The sequence below is a fragment of the Tursiops truncatus genome, chromosome 19 (genome assembly GCF_011762595.2).
Source record: "Tursiops truncatus isolate mTurTru1 chromosome 19, mTurTru1.mat.Y, whole genome shotgun sequence".
Classification (NCBI taxonomy): Eukaryota; Metazoa; Chordata; class Mammalia; order Artiodactyla; family Delphinidae; genus Tursiops; species Tursiops truncatus.
The window spans coordinates 13,083,053-13,105,294 of NC_047052.1; the positions used below are offsets into that span (position 1 = coordinate 13,083,053).

The following is a 22,242-nucleotide window of genomic DNA, read 5'->3' on the forward strand; positions in this document are numbered from 1 at the left end:
GCTCAGCGGCCATGGCTCACGGGCCCAGCCGCTCCGTGGCATGTGGGATCTTCCCGGACAGGGGCACGAACCCGTGTCCCCTGCATCTGCAGGCGGACTCTCAACCACTGTGCCACCAGGGAAGCCCCCTCGCTTAATTTTTATAAGTACCAAATTTGAAAATAAAAACCTGTGTGATCAGCATGATCTTCTACTTCACTCACCACACTTGGCTATTTCCAAACTCAAATACAGATTCAAAGGACCAACATTTGTTATGACTGAAGTAGTACAGAAGAACACCCCACTGGCTCCAAGGCTAACTCCAAAAGAGGAGTTCCAAAAACATTCTGTACAATGACGTGTCTGGAACACGGGGAGTGCCTCCCATGGCAAGTACTTTCAAGGGGACGACTCTCTCATGACATGTGTCTTCCTCTTCTTATGAACATACTGGATTAGGTATGTCACAAACCCTATGAACCAGAAGTAATTCCAGAAAGGAAGAAGCCTCGCAAGCCGAACCTGAGTGCGAAAGACTTACCTTCCAGCTCCTCCACCAAACGAAAGGCCAGCAGAGTTCATTCCCGCCAGGACGAAGTAGCCCCGCACTGAAGGGGACTCGCCCATGATGCACCTCATGTCCGGGGTGAAGGTCTCGGGGCAATTCACCAGCTTCATGATCTCCACAGTCTCCAGTTCTGGCATCCTACGCAGCAGGGAACTCAACAGGGGCTCTGAGCAACAAAAACAGACCCAAACACGGTCGTCAGCTTTAGGGGATTCAAAACTCCCTACCCCTTACACTCTTCTATTCCCTCTCCTTTCGGAAAACGTCTTGTGGAGGTTTTCTAAGATGAGCCAACTGGGCCATCTATCAGAAGCAGAAGCCTTGGGGAAGTATGGGGCATTCCTACAGAGTTCTTGGCATAAAGATGGAGAAAAAAGATACTCTTTAGAAAGGAAAGGAGCTCTGGAAAAGCAAATACTATATGTGGCCCCAAAATAAAATCTTAAAGTGATCAGTGGTAGTAAAAGAGCTCTTAAATGGCCCCCAAGGAGATTTGCAGCAATTTCAACTTAGGAAATCCTTGCCTTTTACTGCACAAGACAGAGTCTCAGCTTGTTTTAAAATAAGGCCAACACCAGGGAATAATCCAGTGGAACAGTGGCAATAGATGAAGCCAGACTGAAGCTGGCTGGTGGGTACATGGGTTCTTTATACATTCTCTCCACTTTTAAAAGATTGAAATTTCCCAGAAATTAAGTCCAAGTAGAAAGAGGAAAACTCTTCATTATAGACCCTTTCATATATTTTGAATTTGGAATGTGACTGTCTTAACTATTCAATAAATAAAATTATGTTAAAATTGAATAAAAGACTGTATTAACACAATTCTGCTTTCTAAAAAATGTCTTCAGGACTTCCCTGGTGGCGCAGTGGTTAAGAATCTGCCTACCAACGCAGGGGACACGGGTTTGAGCACTGGTCTGGGAAGATCCCTATGCCGCAGAGCAACTAAGCCCGTGCACCACAACTACTGAGCCCGCCTGCCACAACTGCTGAAGCCTGTGCACCTAAGAGCCCGTGCTCCGCAACAAGAGAAGCCACTGCAATGAGAAGCCCGCGCACCACAACAGAGTAGCTAGCCCCCGCTTGCCGCAACTTAGAGAAAGCCCGTGCGCAGCAACGAAGACCCAATGCAGCCAAAAATAAATTAACAAAAAAAAAAACTCCTTAAAAAATAAACAAGTAAAACAATAAAAGGACCTATGGGAGACCTTTTCTTACTACTGACATTCTACTGGATGAAGAAGTGAACCAGGCCCTGAGATACATTATTAATCTAGGACAAGTTCAAAAGACAATCCTGAACTATACCCACAAGGCACTGCAAGCTCCCACTAAAAATACAGAGGAAGGAGCTGCTCCTTCACAAATCCCAGGGACCAAGTTCTTCTTAAAACCCGGAACGGGGTCCCCCGAAGACCAACTATTGCCAAAATGGAAGGGCCCCTATAAAGTAATCTGAACCACTCCCACTGCTGTCAAAGTGCAAGGGATATCTAGTTGGGTACATTTTTCCAGACTAAAGCTTTTACCTCCAGAAGCCCCGCAGGTTACAACAGAAGAGCAATACACCTGTAAGCCAGTGGAAGGTCTGAGATACCTATTCAAAAGACAGGCACCATCGACAGATAAGTAAAATGATGTAGTGGGTTGGACTCCTGTTTGCCACTCTTGCTATTGTACTCAGCGGATCATACGTGAACATCTTGTTAGAAATGCTGTAGAGCTTTATATGCTTAATCATCAACATAATAGTCTGCTGTCCCCTAACTGTTTAAGTACTAACAACAGTTATGTCCTTCAAGGGCTATCCGGTCTTAACAGCTGTGAGACAGACATTCAGGTCTGCACCCCCAGAAGGGTTTGTTTTCCTCTGCGGACACCCAAACCATCATATGTTACGGAATTATCGACAGACCCTGTCTTTTCCAACCAAGCCATAGCGTATAAATGCACTGACAATGTTCACTTCATAGGACAGTGTGCTATAAGGACTACAGGGTTAAGAGGGATTTTTATCTGTAACAGAACCAGTCAGGCTCACCACCAAACCCAGAAAGCACTAGGAATGATCTTTTTTCTCTATATATGTTTGTTTGTTTGGCTACGCGGAGTCTTAGTTGTGGCACACAGGATCTTTAGTTGCGAAACGCAGGATCTTTTAGTTGCGGCATGCGTGTGGGATCTAGTTCCCTGACCAGGGATCGAACCCAGGCCCCCTGCATTGGAAGCACAGAGTCTTAACCACTGGACCACCAGGGAAGTCCCCTAGGAATGATCTTAGCAAGGGCAGAGCTGGCCACAGGACTGGCAGCTCCATGGGGAGGCTTTACCTATCATGAAGCAACACTGAGATCAGACAGCTTGGTTATATGATGGAACAGACAAGACAAGCCTTAATGGGACTTAAGACCTCTCGTTTCTTTGGCGAATTTAGTTCTTGACAGTCGTCTAGCTCTTGATAACCTTCTGGAAGAACAAGGTGGAGTCTGTGCGATAATACTTCCTACTGCACCTGAATTAGTGTGATAGGACAGGTGGAAGTTAACATTAAGGAAATATATGCCCAGGCAGACTGGCTTCATAATTTTAGAAGCGGCAATATCGCCTCCACTGCCTGGTCAACAGTTAAGGAAGCCCTCCTAAAGTTACGCTGGTTCCTTCCCTTTCTAGGCCCTTTAGTGGCTACTGGTGTTCTTCTTTTTGGCCCTTGTTTGTTTAGCCTTCTGGGCAAGTTTGTGTCTTCTAGGTTCTAAGAGTTTCAAGTAAGACTCATGAGGGCTCAAGGAATTCAACCCATTCCAGCAGAGGGTGGCCCAGGTCCCTACAGGTCCTTGGAACAGTCAGAGAGGGACTTCTACACCTCTAGGGTAAGCTAGGGTCTGCAGCCCCTGTCTGGCAGGAAGACGTTCCAGAAGATGAGACCCTTGGCCCTTTACCCCTTAAGAATAAAAGGTGTAGAATCCCTCAGGGGATAATGAGACAGACTAGGACCTGGGACCCTTTGCTGCAGTGCTTACACCTGAACAAATGAAATACAAACAAAATACAAAGAAACTGTAAGGGACTAAAAATAACTATATGCATGCATGCACAGCTGGGGGAAATTATAGACAAGATACAAAAAGACCAAAAAAAAAGCCAACTGCCACTTGTGAAGAGCTGGGAGCAAAAGCAGGAGTCAGGAGCAAAAGCAGGGTCCTGTGCATGCCCCCTGCACTCACCACCACCAGAGGGCGGGGGGGGCAGACCACCCAAGCCACCCCTCTGGCCTGACTCCTGGACCCGCCCCTGCCCTCACCCCACATAAGGAACCAGCTCGCTGCCGGCCTCCTCGGAGCAATCAAGGGAAACTGTTACTTGTTTTCACTCCCACCTGCTGCAGCAGGAGCCCAATAAAGCCCTGCCTGAATTTTCTGTCTGGCCTCTTATCAATTTCTATTGATTAAGGAGGCCAAGATCCCTGGTTGGTAACACTTCACTAATGTTCTCTCCACCCTCTGTCTTAATGGAAATGCAGCTCTCCTGAGGGAACTGTCACTGTCACACAGCCAGCCCTGTTCCACTGACACCATCAAGAGGCACTGTTGGCATCCTCCTTGCTTCTGAACCATTACCACTCAGTCACACTTGGGAAAGACCCTGTTCCTTTGTGCCTTAAGTTAGCAGGCACCCCTACTTGGCTCCGGGCTACTTCCTATTAAGCCACAGGCACAGCTCTCTCTACATCCAGGTTCTGAACCCATAACATGGCTCTTCTCCCAACCTTTAACACCACCTCCTCTCTTCCTTCATCAAAGGAGATAACCTGTCTCATCTTGTTCCCCAAAACACCACCTGTATACCTCCCTGCATCAGCAAACCCTCCCTGCCTTCCTTCACAGGGTCAGAAATTAATCCCTTACAACGGCCTGGATCCCCCTTCCTGCCCCCTTCCCCTGAACCGAGCTCCATCAGCTGTCCTCCCTCTTTCACACACCCTCACATTTACCTCCTTCTCCTCGGCATTTAGATGTGCTCAAGTACCCCCTCCCCCCGCCCAGGCGATTTCAGAAATAAAACAAAGCTCCAAAACACTCAATTACCAATTTTTAATTTTTAAAATTCTAAATTATAAAATGATGGTCTTTGCGAAACATCAAAAACAGAAGGAAGATTTCCCTCCACTCAAAGGTCACCAATACCAGTATCAATTATATTTTCCCAGAATGTTATTATTGCAGCAATGAGCTGCCCTGATGTTTGCCACCACCTTTGTCTTAAGTCCTTCTTTTTTTTTTTTTTTTTTTTTTGCGGTACGCGGGCCTCTCACTCTTGTGGCCTCTCCCGTTGCGGAGAACAGGCTCTGGACGCGCAGGCTCAGCGGCCATGGCTCACGGGCCCAGCCGCTCCGCGGTATGTGAGATCTTCCCAGACCGGGGCACAAACCCACGTCCCCTGCATCGGAAGGCGGACTCTCAACCACTGCGCCACCAGGGAAGCCCTTAAGTCTTTCTTTTATTACCTTGGTGGTGGCACAGTCGGACTGTGGACTGTTTTTTTTTTTTTTGGCCTGTGGACTTTTTAAGCAAAAATTTCCTAACATGTATTTCACAACCTGTCTTTTTTATTTCCCGTCCTACTCTCTTCTGAACCAAAAGTGGTCGGGCTTCTGCCCCACCAGGCCACTGCACTCCTCTCACCAGGAACGCAAATGTTGCTCCTTTCCAAGGGCACTTTCTGGGCACCATCTCACTCCCTCCTATCCACACACTCTTTCCTTGTTTTCTGTGGCACGTTCTGCCCCGATCACTGGCCTCTCTCCTCTGCCCTTCCCTCTGTGTTGACGTCCCCCAGGGCTCCTTGAGGCCAGCTTCGCTTCCCCATCCACCACTGTTCAGCGTGATTCCCTTTCCTGCCATGACTGATGGCCTAACCCATAGCACTCCTGAGCCTTAGACCCGCACGTCTAGTGGAAGAAGGGCCACCTCCACTTGGACTCCCACAGGTCAAACTGAGCACATCCAAAAGGTAAAGCCATCTTCCCTGATCTCCAACTCTGCTCCACTTCCTGTGTCCCCCAGGAACACCATACACTAGAATCCTGGGTGTCATCCCACATTCCCCCCTTTCTCTCATCTCCTCTCTCCAGTCAATCATCAAGACCTAACCAACAACCCTACATCGTAAATCTCCCTCCAGTGGGTCTACTCTCCATCTCCACTGCCCTGAACTGAGCACAGCCCGCCATCCTCTCTGTTTACTGCAGAAGGTTCCCAACTGGGCTTCCCGCCTCTAATCTGCACACCATTCTCCCCACGCCCCACAGCCTTCACACAGAGGCCTGAGCACATCTCTGAAATGAAGATTCTAGAGACCTTCCTGGTGGCGCAGTGGATAAGACTCCACGCTTCCACTACAGGGGGCGCAGGTTCGATCCCTGATCAGGGAACTAAGATCCCACATGCCGAGGACGCATCCAAAAAAAAAACACCAAAAAACAAACAAACAAAAAAAACAGTATAGGAAACAATGGCATCAGAGTCTATTCCAGTAGGTTTGGCAGCGATAGCAAAGGAGTGAGATCAGAGGAGATAAAGCCAGTAGAGAAGAAACGGAAGATGTCAAAGACAACAAAGTAAAACACACACCTGGTTGAAAGTAAATTATGTGTTTAATTTCTGCTAAGGAGAAGAATTCCTGCTAAACAATCTCAATACTGACGCTGGTTATGCTCAGATCTGCTTACACCAACAAGAGCAAGAGGACAGCTCCAACTCCTTCTGAGCTGTTCCTCTGCATGGTCACAACACCTTGTACAAATTGGCTGCTGGTCACAAGGGAGACTGGGTGAGAAGAGACGGATTAACACAACATTTCCCACACCTGCCTCCAAATGAGAGCCACCTGGGACACATTTTAAAACACACACACACACACACACACACACACACACACTCACACACTCACTCATAGGCTCCCTCTCTGGAGATTCTGATGCTGCGGTCCAGAGTGCTATATTTTTCAACAAGTGCACCAGGTGATCAGCCAAGTTTGAGAACTTAACACAAATCTCTAGCCCTAGGAACGTGTCCCCTTCAGCCCGGCTACCTCGCCGCCCCCCAGCACGGGCGAAACGGACGTGAAGATGCCTGAATCAAATCTCGGTGTCATACACATCAGGCCCAAAGGGTCAAACGTTGGGAAGAAAGCTCACCGCCCCGGCATGGACGTTTCCACCTAACCTCACCGCTGACTCTGCAGAACTTCTACTGGTTAGTTAAGCACAAGCGGACCGCACGTTGCCACACGGGAAAACAATTACGCCTGCAGAGACGACCCAGCTGGGCAAGCCCGACCCACGCTGGGGCGTGGGGGTGGGGGCTGCCTGCCCGAGGCGGGCCTCAGGAGCGAGGTTACCCCGGCCGCCCTGGGCATCCGGGCTCGGCTGCGGGCGCCTGCCAGAGCCGGTGCGCTGGCCCTGGGCAGCCGGGCACGGGTCCGCGAGACGCCACCGCCGCAGAGAGGCTGAGGGAGACCGGGCGACGCGCTGTCGGCCCCGGCGGGCGGTGTCCCGGCGCCGGGACGCGCCTTCCGAGGACCAGGCAGAACCGACGGGAAACGAGGGACGCCGAAGCCCCCAGACCGAGACCACAGAGGAAAGGGGGGCGCTGTGGGTCCCGGGCCGCCAAGGTCCGCGTGGACGGGGACGCCAGAGCGGCTCCGCAGCTTCTCCTTACCTCACGGGCGCCCTCGGGCTCCGCGCTCAGCAACACCCCGCCTGAAGTGGAGCAGCAGCCACAACCGTTGCCGGGGATCCCGGGGGCCGGAAGGTGGGACAAGGACAGGGAAGGGGTCGGGACAGGAGGGAGGAAAAAGTTCCCGTGACGCGAGAAGCCAGCTAGGGTTTGCCGGCTCTAGTCCTCCTTCCATCCGACGCGCGCCGTGACGTCAGGGTAGGGCTCCGCCCCTGACACGTGGGGCCTGTTTGGGTCTCGCGAGGCCCCGCCCCTGGGTGTGTGTAGCGGGGAACCGCCTCTGCCAAGATGGCGGTGAGCTGCAGGCGTGGTGTTTCAGGGCCGCTTTAGGACTCTAGCCTCGGGCCCTGTTAAATTGTCCAGGTGCAGCCGGGATCGCCATGATGGCGGCAGCCCCACTGCAGTGTGGGGAGAGCGGGGGTTCTCTCTTCCTTCTATGCGAGTCCCCAGGCCTGGTCCCACGAGGTCCACCGCCCAAAGACAGTAGTCAGGGCGTAAAGAAGATTCTTGGACTGACAGCCGCTTTGTTTTTTGGAAGTCGCCCGGGTCTTCTTGGGCGAATCGCTAGCAGAGCAGATGGGAAATCCTGTCTGCTGGCCCGGCCAGACCTCGGAGGCAGGATAAGAAGACCTGAGCTCCGGGCCGGACCTTACTCTTTGCGCCTTCTCTGCGTGTCTGGACCAGAGGAAGAGGAATCATTCACTCCGTCTTCAGAGAAGCTCCCCCATCACCTTGCTTACTATCACATCGCCCTGTTTTCTTTCCTGTATAGAACTTGGCACTGAAGTAGATCAGTGTTTGTTGACTGCCTTTCCCACTAGTTGCAAGCTCTGCCCTGTGACGACAGAACCTAAATCTCGTGCAGGGCCATGTTCTCAGCACTTAGAGAATGGCACAAAGTACATATTCTTTGAATGGATAGCGATCTAATGGTACAGCCTCCCCTGCGTGTTGGGCCAACTCGCTAGTTCCCATTCTTTGGATTCAAGCCCATCTCACCATACAAGCCGATTTCGTTCAATGGATGGCCTCTTGTGGCGGGGCATCCTGCTGGGTGATGGGATAAACATTGCACATAAAACCATGGTTCTGTTACCGAAGTGTAAAAGAGGATTTGAGAACTGACATAGCGACGACACAAACGTTTACAAGTGTTACTCTCCATGCAGTGGGGGCATGGCTGGGGGAGAAACCCCATTCCTCCCCCTGAAGTTACTATCGCTGTCACTGGACTTGACATCCAGCCTTACACTGACTCCATGGTAAGAACCTGGCACAGGGCGTATCCCCCACGTACCTGTGAGCCCATGTCTGTGTGGAAACCAGGGCTGTGCCTACACTCTTTTTCACACCTGTGGGGAAAATGCTCACTGTCTGAGAGAAGCAGCCAGTGCGCTCACCACACCAACCTGCACCCAAAAATCATGGTGCAGTTTTGCAGTAAAACACCTGCTATGGACTCAGTGCTGTGCAGGGTGCAGGGTGCTATTTCAGAGTCCCTATAAGACAGAGTAATTTTATAAATGGCTCCTGTGCCCTAACTGCCTTGCCTTGTTGAAACTTCACCACAACTGTGTGAATTAGAGCAGAGTATCCCTGCTTGACCTGTGAGGAAAGTGAGGCCTAGAGAAGCACGTTCTCAAGTTGCAGATAATAAAAACCAGGCCTCACATCTAAGTCTCTATGAAGTAGTGAACTCTTCAAGTCAGTGCTAAGACATGTGGTAGAGACAGTGGTGGTGCATTAGAATCACCTGGGGAATCTAAACCCATATCCTCCACAGGAACTGGAATCAGCAAGACTGAGAGACATGTCCGTCCTTCTAAAGAGCTTTCCGAACTCCTCTTGTATCTGGAATCCCCTGGGTGCCAACTCTTGAAGAGTATGGAGGAGAAACAGTAGTTGTGTAAAGCTTTGTGGATGAGGCAGGACTTGAGCTGGTTCTTAAAGAACCTCTGTTTGCCAAACTGTAAAATGGGGCTAATGCTGGAGTGGTCTCAGATCAGCATGATTCAGTCACTCTCTTTGTTCATATAAACCAGCATTAGGTGGCGCTGTGGCCTATGAAATGGGGTTTCCTGGGTTCAGAAAGCCCCTCATATGGAGGACACACTGTGGCGATTAGTTAGAAACCCAAGTCAGACTAATATCTCCCCGGAGAGATGATAACTGATAACCCAGCGTGGTCCCTGTGACACAGGAGCGAATGAGGCTCCTTTGGTGTAGCCTCCCAAAGAGGGGTGTGCCCATCCCTCTGCTGTCTTTCCCATGAGAGGTTCTGTAGAGTTAGGGACCCTCAGACACTTGGATCTGCGGCATCATTTGACTGGAGCCTCTCAGAGTCCAGGCTGAAAGGGTTATTGTGGTGGTTGGTTAAGAGTACAACTTTAGAGCTGGCCAGCACTGCCTCTTCCTTAGTGTATGACCCAGGTAGCCACCCAGGGAGGTGGTTACCTTTCCTGGACCTCTGTAGCAGTCACCAACAAAGACTAAATCTAAAGAGAAAGAGCAATTTTTAAATTGATTTAAATCAATTTTCAAATTGATTATGATAAGGCTTCCCTGATGGTGCAGTGGTAGGAATCCACCTGCCAATGCAGGGGACACGGGTTCAAACCCTGGTCCAGGAAGATGCCACATGCTGCGAAGCAACTAAGCCCGTGCGCCACAACTACTGAGCCTGCGCTCTAGAGCCCATGAGCCACAACTACTGAGCCTGCGCTCTAGAGCCCATGAGCCACAACTACTTAGCCCACGTGCCTAGGGCCCGTGCTCTGCAACAAGTGAAGCCACCGCAATGAGAAGCCCACGAGCCACAATGAAGAGTAGCCCCTGCTTGCCGCAACTAGAGAAAGCCCACGCACAGCAGCGAAGACCTAATGCAGCCAAAAATAAATAAATAAAATTAATTTTTAAAAATTGATTATGACAGTAACCAGTTAATACTTTCACTTGGGCAAAATGTCTCACAAGGATGGTTCAACATACACAAATCAATCAATGTGATACACCACATCAACAAAAGAAAGGACAAAAGCCACATGATCATCTCAATGGATGCAGAAAAAGCATTTGATAACATTCAATAGCCATTCATGATAAAAACTCTCACTACTTCTATTAAATAGAGTATTGGAAGTCCTAGCCATAGCAATCAGACAAGTAAAAGAAATAAAAGGTATCCAAGTTGTAAGAGGTAAAACTGTCATGATATGCAGATGACATGATGCTATACATAGAAAACCCTAAAGACTCCAAACAAAAACTACTAGAACTGATAAACGAGCTCAGCAAGGTAAAAGGATACAAGATTAAAATACAGAAACCTGTCGCATTTCTTTACATTAATAATGAAATATGAGAAAAGGAAAGTAAAAAAGGAAAATCCCTTTTAAAATTGCATCAAGGGAATTCCCTGGCAACCCAGTGGTTAGGACTCTGCACTTTCACTGCTGAGGGCCCAGTTTCGATCCTTGGTAGGGGAACTAGGATCTCACAAGCAATGCAGCACAGATAAAGATAAAATAAAATAAATTTAAAAATAAATAAAATTGCATCAGAAAAATAAAAATACTTAGGAATAAACCTGAACGAGGAAGTGAAAGACTTATGTGCTGAAAACTATAAAAATATTGATAGGGGCTTCCCTGGTGGCACAGTGGTTGACAGTCCTCCTGCCAATGCAGGGGACACGGGTTCGTGCCCCAGTCCGGGAAGATCCCACATGCGATGGAGCGGCTGGACCCGTGAGCCATGGTCTCTGAGCCTGCACGTCCGGAGCCTGTGCTCCACAACGGGAGAGGCCACAACAGTGAGAGGCCCGCGTACCGCAAAAAAAAAAAAAAATTGATGAAACTGAAGATGATTTAAAGAAATGGAAAGATAGCCCATCCTCTTGGATGGGAAGAATTAATATTATTAAAATGGCATACTACCCAAAACAATCTACAGATTTAATGCAATCCCTATTAAATTACCCATGACATTTTTCACAGAACTAGAACAAATAATCCTAAAATTTACATGGAAACATAAAAGACCCAGAATTGCCAAAGCAATTCTGAGGAAAAAGAACAAAGGAGGAGGCATAACCCTCCCAGACTTCAGACAATACTACAAAGCTATAGCAATTAAAACAGCATAGTATTGGCACAAAAACAGACATATGGATCAATGGAACAGAATAGAGAGCCCAGAAATAAATCCACACACCTACAGTCAATTAATCTTTGACAAAGGAGGCAAGAATATACAATGGAGAATAGACAGTCTCTTCAGCAAGTGGTGCTAGGAAAGCTGGACAGCCACATGTAAATCAATGAAGTTAGAACACTCCCTCACACCATACACAAAAATAAACTCAAAATGGCTTAAAGACTTAAACATAAGACATGGCACTGTAAAACTCCTAGAAGACCACATAGGCAAGATATTCTCTGACATAATCGTAGCAATGTTTTTTAGGTCCGTATCGCAAGGCAACAGAAATAAAAGCAAAACTGAACAAATGGGACCTAATCAAACTTATAAACTTTTGCACAGCAAAGGAAACCATAAACAAAATGAAAAGACAACCTACAGACTGTGAGAAAACATTTGCAAACAATGCAACCCACAGAGCTTAATTTCCAAAATATACAAACAGCTCATACAACTCAATAACAAAAAGACAAACAAAAAAATGGGCAGAAGACCTAAATAGACATTTCTTCAAAGAAGACATCCAGATAGCCAATAGGCACAAGAAAAGATGCTCAACATTGCTAATTATTAGAGAAAAGCAAATCAAAACTACAGTGAGGTATCATCTCACACCAGTCAGAATGGCCATCATCAAAAAGTCTACAAATGATAAATGTTGAAAAGGGTGTGGAGAAAAGGGACCTTCGTACACTGTTGGTGGAAATGTAAATTGGTGCAGCCACTATGGAAAACAGTATGGTGGTTCCTCAGAAAAACAGAGTCGCCATATGATCCCACAATCTCATTCCTGGGCATATATCGAGACAAAACTCGAATTCTAAAAGATAAATGCACCCCAACATTCATAGCAGCACTATTTACAATAGCTAAGACATGGAAGTAACCTAAATGTCCATTGACAGATGAATGGATAAAGATGTGGTGTATGTATATACAATGGAATACTACTCAGCCATAAAAAAGAATGAAATAATGCCATTTGCAGCAACATGGATGGACCTAGAGATTATCATACTAAGTGAAGTAAGTCAGAAAGAGAAAGACAAATACCATATGATATCACTTACATGTGGAATCTAAAATATGACACAAATGAACTTATTTATGAAACAGAAACAGACTCACAAACATAGAGAACAGACTTGTGTTGCCAAGGGGGAGGTGGGGTGGGGGAGGGAAGGATTGGAAGTTTGGTATTAGCAGATGCAAACTATTATATGTAGAATGGATAAACAACAAGGTCCTACCGTATAACACAGGGAACTATATTCAATATCCTGTAATAAACCATAATGGAAAAGAAAAACAAAAAACTGGGACTTCCCTGGTGACGCAGTGGTTAAGAATCCGCCTGACAATGCAGGGGACATGGGTTTGAGCCCTTGTCCGGGAAGATCCCACATGCCGCGGAGCAACTAAGCCCATGCACCACAACTACTGAGCCTGCGCTCTAGAGCCCGCTAGCCACAACTACTGAGCCCGCATGCCACAACTACTGAAGCCTGCATGCCTAGAGCCCATGCTCTGTGACGAGAAGCCACTGCAATGAGAAGCCCATGCACTGCAACAAAGAGTAGCCCCCGCTCACCTCAACTAGAGAAAGCCTGCATGCAGCAATGAAGACTCAACGCAGCCAAAAATTAAAAAATAACATAAAATAAATAAACTTATTAAAAAAAAACATCACCTTGGACAAACATTGGCAGTGACTGTTTGAGCTTGAAACCAACTTGGGCCCCCAATCTTCTCTGGGATCAAAGCAGGATGAGAAAACTGCTTAGCCCTCAGAGATGTGGCCTATTCAGATGTGGCCAAGGAGGAAAAGGAAGGGGGTAGAATGAAGAGCCCAGAGGACAGATTAAGGAGCTACAGAAAACAATGTGCTAGGGGCCTGCTCCCCAAAGCCAGAATGAAAATCTAACCATAGAATATTTTCCACCTGGAGAATAGAGGGCTCTTGTAACATTTGCATCCCAAGATTTCAGAATTACTCTGAAACAAAGAGTGCTGTGTGCATCCCATCTTCTCCTTTTCCCAATGGGAATGTTGACTGTGGTGATCCTGTCCTGTTTGCTGGATGGCAGAGGAGGAAAGGCAGAACAGGGCAGAAGACATGTCTTGTTAATTAACAGGTCTTTCACTTAAGTAGAATGGATGCATAAGTTGTGGTATATTCACGGCAATGGAAAAGAACTACTGCCAAACCTAACTACATGGGTAAGTCTCGTGGACATAATATTGTTATGTCTAACAAAACCCCAAAGAATACATGCTGATATATGTTTATTTACCTGAAATTTCAAAAATAGTCAAAAAGGGCTTCCCTGGTGGCACAGTGGTTAAGAATCCTCCTGCCAATGCAGGGTTCACGGGTTCGAGCCCTGGTCTGGGAAGATTCCACATGCCGCAGGGCAGCTAAGCCCGTGCGCCACAACTACTGAGCCTGCGCTCTAGAGCCCACAAGCCACAACTACTGAGCCCACGTGCCACAATTACTGAAGCCCGGGTGCCTAGAGCCCATGCTCCGCAACAAGAGAAGCCACCACAGTGAGAAGCCTGCACACAGCAACGAAGACCAACACAGCCAAATACAAAATAAATAATTAAAAAAAAAATTTTTTTTAATAGGCAAAAAGAGAGACAGAGAGAACCAGTAGGATGTGTATATATGTAGAAGGAGAGATTTATCTCGAAGTGACTCATGGGATTGTGGGGCTGTCAGGTCTGAAATGCACAGGGCAGGCGGGCAGGCTGGAGACCCAGGGAACAGCTGATGTTGGGGGTCTCGAGTTCGTAGGCAGCGTGGAGGCCCAATTCCTTCTTCCTCCACAGGATCTCTGTCTTTTCTCTTAAGACCTTCAACTGAACGGATGAGGCCCCGCCACATTATGGAGGGGAATCTGCTTTCCTGAAAGCCTACTGATTTTACTGTTATTCACATCCAGAAAATACCTTTACAACAATATCTAGACTGGTGTTTGACCAAACAACTGGTCGCCGTATCCTAGCCAGGTTGATACATAAAATTAATCATCACAGCCTCCGATTACTTGCTTGTAAAACGGGCAATTATACGTTTTGGTTTTTGTTTTTGCAGACTCAAATAATGCGTATAAAATACTTGGCCCAAAATTTGTGAAATATTTTACACAACAGCTACTTTTATTATTATTCTTGCAAAGTGAGCTGCACGGCCTGGCACCTGAGACTCCAGACTGTGGGAGGTGTGGGTGATGAGCCAAACTGTATGACCACAGAGGCTGGTGACACGCAGCTGAAGAGCAGAGACCTGTGCCCAGGCCTGTGAGCCTGACGCTTGTGGCGGGAGCTGGGCGGGAGTCCCCAGGTGCCCCTGGGGCTGATGCTTTGCGCTCATTATGACTTATTTACGAGCTACTTGGGCTTGGTGGAGACTCACTCACTCAGGAGGCAGCCTGGGAATCCAGTGGGCTTGTCTGAGCTGAGTGAGCTCTTTCCAGGCCCAGGGATGCATGTGTGTGGATGACCTGTGAGCAGCTCTACTCTGGCCTCCGGTGATCTTGGCTGACTTGGCCTCTGTGCTTTCCAGCTTTTCCGGGGGTCTGAGTAGCGCTAGACGTTTGTGCTTCATTCCCACTTGGACCAGCTGGCCCCCCTCTGCTGGCTACACCTCCTCCCCTGGGTGACCAGTTTGGACACCCAACCTCTGTTCCCACAGGCTCTAGGTTGGAACATCACAGCAGCCTCCCAGGAAACTTGTGTCCTGTCTCTCAGCCCCTTGCCACAAGCCCCTGCTGGCCTTGCTCCTTGAGGAGCAAAGGCAGCCAGGACCCTTGGCCACAGAGGAGAGTGTGGATTCAGGGGAGCCTGGCCAGAGTCTCACCCAAGCAGAGGGCCCCCACTTGTGACTCATTCCCCTTATCCTGGCAGCTTTTTAAACCGAAGCTCAGCAGAATCACGGGAGGAAGACACACCAGTGGCAACAAGCACGGAGGACTTGGGCCTGAAAAAGCAGGATCCCACTCTCCTCTCCACTCGCGCTCAGTGCCAGAGCTCTGGGCCTACAACACACTTGCTTGTTCTGGGCTCCACCTTTCCTCCTCCAAATGCTTTCTAAATGTCTGGTCCACATACCCTTCTCATTAAAGGTTAGGCACAGACTCTCTCCATATGACCTGGTGACACACCCCATCCCACATGTAAAATTCTCTTTGCCTAGCCAGGCCGTGCTTTCCTCCTCCAGGCAGCCCTCCAGCATCTCCACCTGCAGATGCCCAGCCAGTCAGGAGCTAAGAACAGAGAACAAGAGAGGCAGGTGGGGATGCCACCTCCAGGCTCCTGCAACCTCTAACCCCACTGCACCACCTGAGGCAGGGGCAGGTTCTGGAGACTCGAGAGGGCTCGGGGCCAGTCCAGCACCCTCAGCAGCCAGGAACCCTCCACGAAGGAGCAGTCCTGACCTCAGGGAACCAGCCTTGGGTGACTCTGGTCTCCAGCTCAACCATGCAACCCAACCAGGCGAAGGTCTTGGGCTGCTGACTCACATAGGACCTGCTTATTACTTTCCTTATGACTTAAGTATCAGCTTTTTATGACTGATTTTTAAGTTTAATTTTGACTTTCATCAAAGTAATACCAACACAAATTTTAAGTCAAGTAATACTACAAGTGATTCTCAATCCCCAGGGGTAATCGTCTGACTCTTACAGGTCTTTCTTCTGGTGATTAACTCTTTTTTTCTTAATTCATGCTTATCCTGCTATTTTATTGGTTTTCCAGTTTTCAGATATTCTCTGCTGACTTGGAAGATGATTTAGCTCCCACGCTGTATACACACACTCGTTCCTTCCACTTGCCACCAATTTTATAAGCTTTGTTTTTATTTTCCTTTTGGATTAAATCCATATTATTTACATTTTTTGTCTTTATAAAAATTATTCTCAGCTGAGCCATATGAATTCATTTCCTTTTTTGCATTTTATTTTTAAAGATTTCAAATGTACTGTAAAGTTAAAAGCATTTTACAATGAATATAAAAATACTTAATGCTAGATTCTACCATTTTTCTAAACATCCTTTATCAGATCTTTATTCATCTATTCATCCCAATATCAATTCACTAATTTAACCTGGTTTTGGTGCATTTCAAAGTAAATTGTGGACATTAGTCCACTTCACCCTACATACTTTTCTTGTAATATCTTTGTCTGGTTTTCGTATCAGTGTAAGGCTGGACTCATAAAACGATTTGGTAAGTGTTTCCTACTATTTGTTTGCTTTTTAAACAGCTTTATTAGGATATAATTTATCTTCTGTGAAATTCACCCACTGTATATGTACATTTGAATGACTTTTTGTCAATTTATACATCTGTACAACCTTCACCACAATCCAGGTTTAGAATACTTTTATCATCCCCAAAAGTTCTCTCATAAATATTTATAGTCAGTCCCTACTCCCATCTTCATCCCCAATCACTGACCTTTCTCCTCTAGAGATGTCCCTTTCTAGAAATTTCCTATAAATGGACTCATACAATATATCATCTTTTGTGTCTGACTTCATTCACTTAGCTAAAGGCATTTGAAGTTCCTCCATGTTGTGACATGTGTCAAAATTTGTTCCTTTATATGATAATTATATGTCAATAAAGCTGGGGGGAAAGTTTGTTCCCTTTTATTGATGAATGATATTCTATTATATAGATATACCACAGTTTATCAGCTCACCTTTTTGATGGAAATCTGGGTTTTTCCAGCTTTGAGCTATTACGAATGATGCTATGATCATTTGTGTATAAGTCTTTGTGTGGACATGTGTGTCTATTTCTCTTGGGCAGATAACTAGAAGTGGAATTTCTGGGTTTGGGGATAAGTATATATTTAACTTTTTAAGAAACTGCCAAACTGTTTTCCAAAGTGGCTGTAAAATTTACACTAGCAACACATGCAGGTTCCAATTCGACCACATCTCATTAAAACTTGGTATCATCAGTCTTTTGGACTGTAGTCAATCTACTGGATATGTGGTGGTACCTCACTGTGGTTTTAATTTTCATTTCCTTAGTGACTAATGATGTTTAGCATCTTTTCATGTGCTTGGTCTCCATTCATATATCTTTTTTGTGAAATGTCTATTAAAATCTTTGCCCAATTTTTAATTGGTTGTTTGTCTTCTCTTTGTTTAACTGTGAGAGTTCTTTGTGTACTGCATATAAATCCTTTATCAGACATATGATTTGTAAATATTCTATGTGGCTTGTCTTTTCATTTTCATAATGGTGACTTCTCAAAGCCAAAAGTTTTAAATTTTTATGAAATCCATTTCATCAATTTTTCATTTTATGAATTGTGTTTTGGGTATTATAACTAAGAATTCTTTGCCTAACCCAAGGTCACAAAGATTTTCTCCAATTTTTTCTCTAGATGTTTTATAGTTCTAGCTCTTATACTCAGGTCTATGACCCACTTGAAATTCATTTTGTGTATGATGTGAAGTAGCTGTGTAATCTCATGATTTAACATATCCAACTGTCCCAGCACCACTTGTTAAAAAGATCATCCTTTCCCCCACTGAATTGTCTTGGCATCTTTGTCAAAAATCAATTAACCATAGGAGAAAATATATATTTGCAAATGAAGCAACCAACAAGGAATTAATCTCCAAATATATACAAATGCATATATACAAAATATACAAACATGCAGAGCTCTATGTCAAAAAAACAAACAACCCAATCAAAAAATGGGCAGAAGATCTAAATAGATATTTCTCCAAAGAAGACATACAGATGGCCAAAAAGCACATGAAGAGATGCTCAGCATCGCTAATTATCAGAGAAATGCAAATCAAAACTACAATGAGGTATCACCTCACACTGGTCAGAATGGCCATCATCAAAAAATCTACAAACAATAAATGCTGGAGAAGGTGTGGAGAAAAGGGAACCCTCCTACACTGTTGGTGGGAAAGTAAATTGATACAGCCACTATGGAGAACAGTCTGGAGGTTTCTTAAAAAACTAAAAATAGAACTACCATATGATCCAGCAATCCTACTCCTGGGCACATATCCAGAGAAAACCATAATTCAAAAAGAGCCATGTACCACAATGGTCATTGCAGCACTATTTACAGTAGCCAGGACATGGAAGCAACCTAAGTGCCCATCAACAGATGAATGGATAAAGAAGATGTATATATATTCCATTGGCATCCATTGGCATATATTTCATGGTATATATATTCCATTGTGTGTGTGTATGTGTATATATATATATATATATATATATATATATATATAAAGAACAAAAGATAACAAAATAATGCCATTTGCAGCAACATGGATGGACCTAGAGATACCATACTAAGTGAAGTAAGTCAGACAGAGACAAATATCATATGATATCACTCATATATGGGATCTAATTTTTAAAAAATGATACAAATGAACTTATTTACAAAACAGAAACAGACTTACGATATCGAAACAAACTTATGGTTACCAAAGATGAAATGTTGGGGGATGCATAAATCAGGAGCTTGGGATTAACATGCACACACTACTATATATAAGACAGATAACCAATAAGGACCTATAGTATAGCACAGGGAACTCTATTCAATATTCTGTGATAACCTATATGAGAAAAGAATATGAAAAAGCATGTATATATGTATATGTGTAACCAAATAACTTTGCTGTACACCTGAAATTAACACAATATTATAAATCAACTATACTCCAACAAAAATTTTAAAAAACCAATTAACCATAAATTTAACTATTTCTGGAGTGTCCATTCTCTTCCCTTGATCTATATATCTATCTTTTATCCATACCACATAGTTGTGTTTATTATAGTTTCATAGCAAGTTTTGAAATCAGGTAGTATAAGTTCTCCCATCTTTTCCTTTTTCAGATTTGTTTTGGTTATTCCAATTCCTTTGCCTTTCCACATACATTTTAGGATCCAGTTCTCACTTTCTTTAAAAAAAAAAAAAAAAAAGGCGGGCTTCCCTGGTGGTGCAGTGGTTAAGAATCCGCCTGCCAATGCAGGATGGGTTTGAGCACTGGTCCGGGAAAATCCCACATGCTGCGGAGCAACTAAGCCCGCGAGCCACAACTACTGAAGCCCGCGTGCCTAGAGTCCGTGCTCCACAACAAGAGAAGCCACTGCAATGAGAAGCCCACGCACCGCAACAAAGAGTAGCCCCAGCTCACCGCAATTAGAGAAAGCCCACGTGCAGCAATGAAGACCCAACGCAGCCAAAAATAAATAAATATTTTTTAAAAAAAAAAAGGTTGTGGGATTTTGATAGGAATTGCACTGAATCAGTAAATGAATCTGGGAATAACCGGCATCTTAACAATATTGAGTCTTCTAATCCATAAATATGAAATGTCTCTCTCTCCATCTATTTAGATATTTTTCCATTTCTCTCAGCAATGTTTTATAGTCTTATGCACTTAGGTCTTGTGCTTTTTTATGCCATTGTGAAAGGAAATATTTCTCAATTTCATTTTTGGATTGTTTATTGCTAGTTTACACAAATACACTTTATTTTTATATATTTATTTTGTATCCTGAGACCTTTGTTCTAGTAGGTTTTTTTTTTTTAAACATTGCTTAGGATTTTCTAAATACAGGATCATATCATTTGCAAATAAAGACTGTTTTACTTCTTCCTTTCCAATCTAGATGACTTTAATTTGTTTTTCTGGCCTTATTGCACTAATTGCACATTCAGCAGTACAGTGTTGAATGGAAGTGGTGAGAGTAGACATCCTTGCCTTGTTTCCGATCTTAGTGGGGAAAGCATTTAGTCTTTCACCACTAAGTACAATGTTAGCTGTAGGGTTTCCATAGGGGCTGTATGAGTTTGCTAGGTTGCCATAACAAGGTACCACAGACTGAGTGGCTTAAACGACAAAAATTTATTTACTCACATTCTGGAGGCTAGAAAGCCAAGATCAAGGTGTCAAGAGGGTTGGTTTATTTTGAGGGTCTCTCCTAGGCTTACAGATGGCCATCTTCTGTGTCTTTACATGGTCTTCCCTCTGTGTGTATGTGTATCCTAACCTCCTCTTCTTATAAGAGCACGAGTCTATGTCCAGGACTTCCCTGGTGGAGCAGTGGTTAAGAATCCGCCTGCCAACGCACGGGTCATGGGTTCGATCCTTGGTCCAGGAAGATCCCACATGCCGCAGAGCAACTAAGCCCGCGTGCCACAACTACTGAAGCCCACGTGCCACAACTACTGAAGCTCACACACCTAGAGCCCGTGCTCTGCAACAAGAGAAGCCCCCACTCGCCCCAACTAGAGAAAGCCCATGCTCAGCAACAAAGACCCAATGCAGCAAAAAAAAAACAAACCAGAAAACAAAACAAAAAAAACAAAGAAACTATGTCCAAATGTAGTTACATTCTGAGGTACTGGGATTAGTATTTCAACATACGAATTTGGGGGGATGCAGATTGTATTAGTCCATAACAGGGACCCTTTAACAGGATGAGGAATTTCCTTTCTATTCCTAGTTTGCTGAGAATCATCATATGGAATAGGTTTGGGATTTTACCAAATGCTCTTTCCGTGTCTTTGAGAGGATCATATGGGTTTTGTCCTTTGTTCTATTAATACAGTGCATTACATTGACTTTTACATGTTAAACCAACCTTGCATTCCTAGAATAAATCCTACCCGGTCATGGTGTTAATCATTTTTTATGGTGCTAGATTCGTTTTTATAATATTTCATTGAGGATTTTTTAAATTTATTTTTTGCTTATTTGTTTAAATATTTATTTTTGGCTGCATCGGGTCTTAGTTGCAGCACACGTGATCTTTTGTAGTGGTGCACAGGCTTCTCTCTAGTTGTGGCATGCGGGCTCAGTAGTTGTGGCATGCAGGCTTAGTTGCCCTGCGGCACGTGGGATCTTAGCTCCCCGACCAGGGATCGAACCCACGTCCCTTGCATTGGAAGGTGGATTCTTAACCACTGAACCACCAGGGAAGTCCCTCACTGAGGATTTTTGTGTCTGTATTCATGAGTGATATTGATCTATAGTTTTCTTTTCTTGAGCTATATTTGTCTGGCTTTGGTAGCAGGATAATACTGATCTTGTAAGATGAGTTGGAAAATCCTCCTCCTCTTCTGCTTTCTGAAAATGTTTATGTATGTTTGGTATTACTTCTCCCTTAAATATTGACAGAATTCACCAGTGAAGCCATTTGCACTTAAGCTTTTCTTTGTGGGAAGTCTTTTTCATTCAGTTTCTTTTGTTGTGATAGATCTACTTAGATTTTCTATTTCTTCTTCTTCTTTTTTTTAGATTTTCTATTTCTTCTTGAGTCACTTTTGATAATTTGTCTTTCTAGGAATTTGTCCATTGTTCTTATGTTGTCTATTTTGTTGACATAAAGTTGCTCTTAATATTCCCTTACAACCCTTCTGATTTCTGTAGGATCAGTTGTGATGATGTTCCCTCTTTCCTTCAGGATTTGGGTAATTTTGTCTTTTCTTTCTTTTATACATGTTTATTAAACGAAAATTTAAAATTGTTCAATCATGTTTATAGCAACTTTATTCATAATAAACAAAAGCTTAAAACAAGCCAAATAACCATCTGTAGGAGAATGAAAATACAATGAAACACTACCATCAATTAGAGCAACAACAATGACAAAAGCAAAAACAACCTACTAATACTAAACAACAACATGGATGAATCTCACAGACATTTCATGGAGCAAAGGAGACCAGGCCTCAAAGC

At 44.8% G+C, this 22,242-nt stretch overlaps 1 protein-coding gene across 2 annotated transcripts in view; it reads right to left on the minus strand.

Moving 5' to 3' along the window:
• Positions 1-22,242, minus strand: part of EXOSC6 (exosome component 6) — an 80,910-nt gene that overhangs the window by 22,336 nt on the left and 36,332 nt on the right. The window contains exons 1-2 of one of the 2 annotated variants that reach the window (XR_012327929.1): positions 7,270-7,675; positions 524-716 (exon numbers count right to left, since the gene is read on the minus strand). The gene's annotated coding sequence lies outside the window, so the exon portion shown is untranslated. Of the gene's footprint in view, positions 1-523; positions 717-7,269; positions 7,676-22,242 lie in introns of those variants that run through there. The other variant, XM_073795714.1, reaches the window with a different exon arrangement.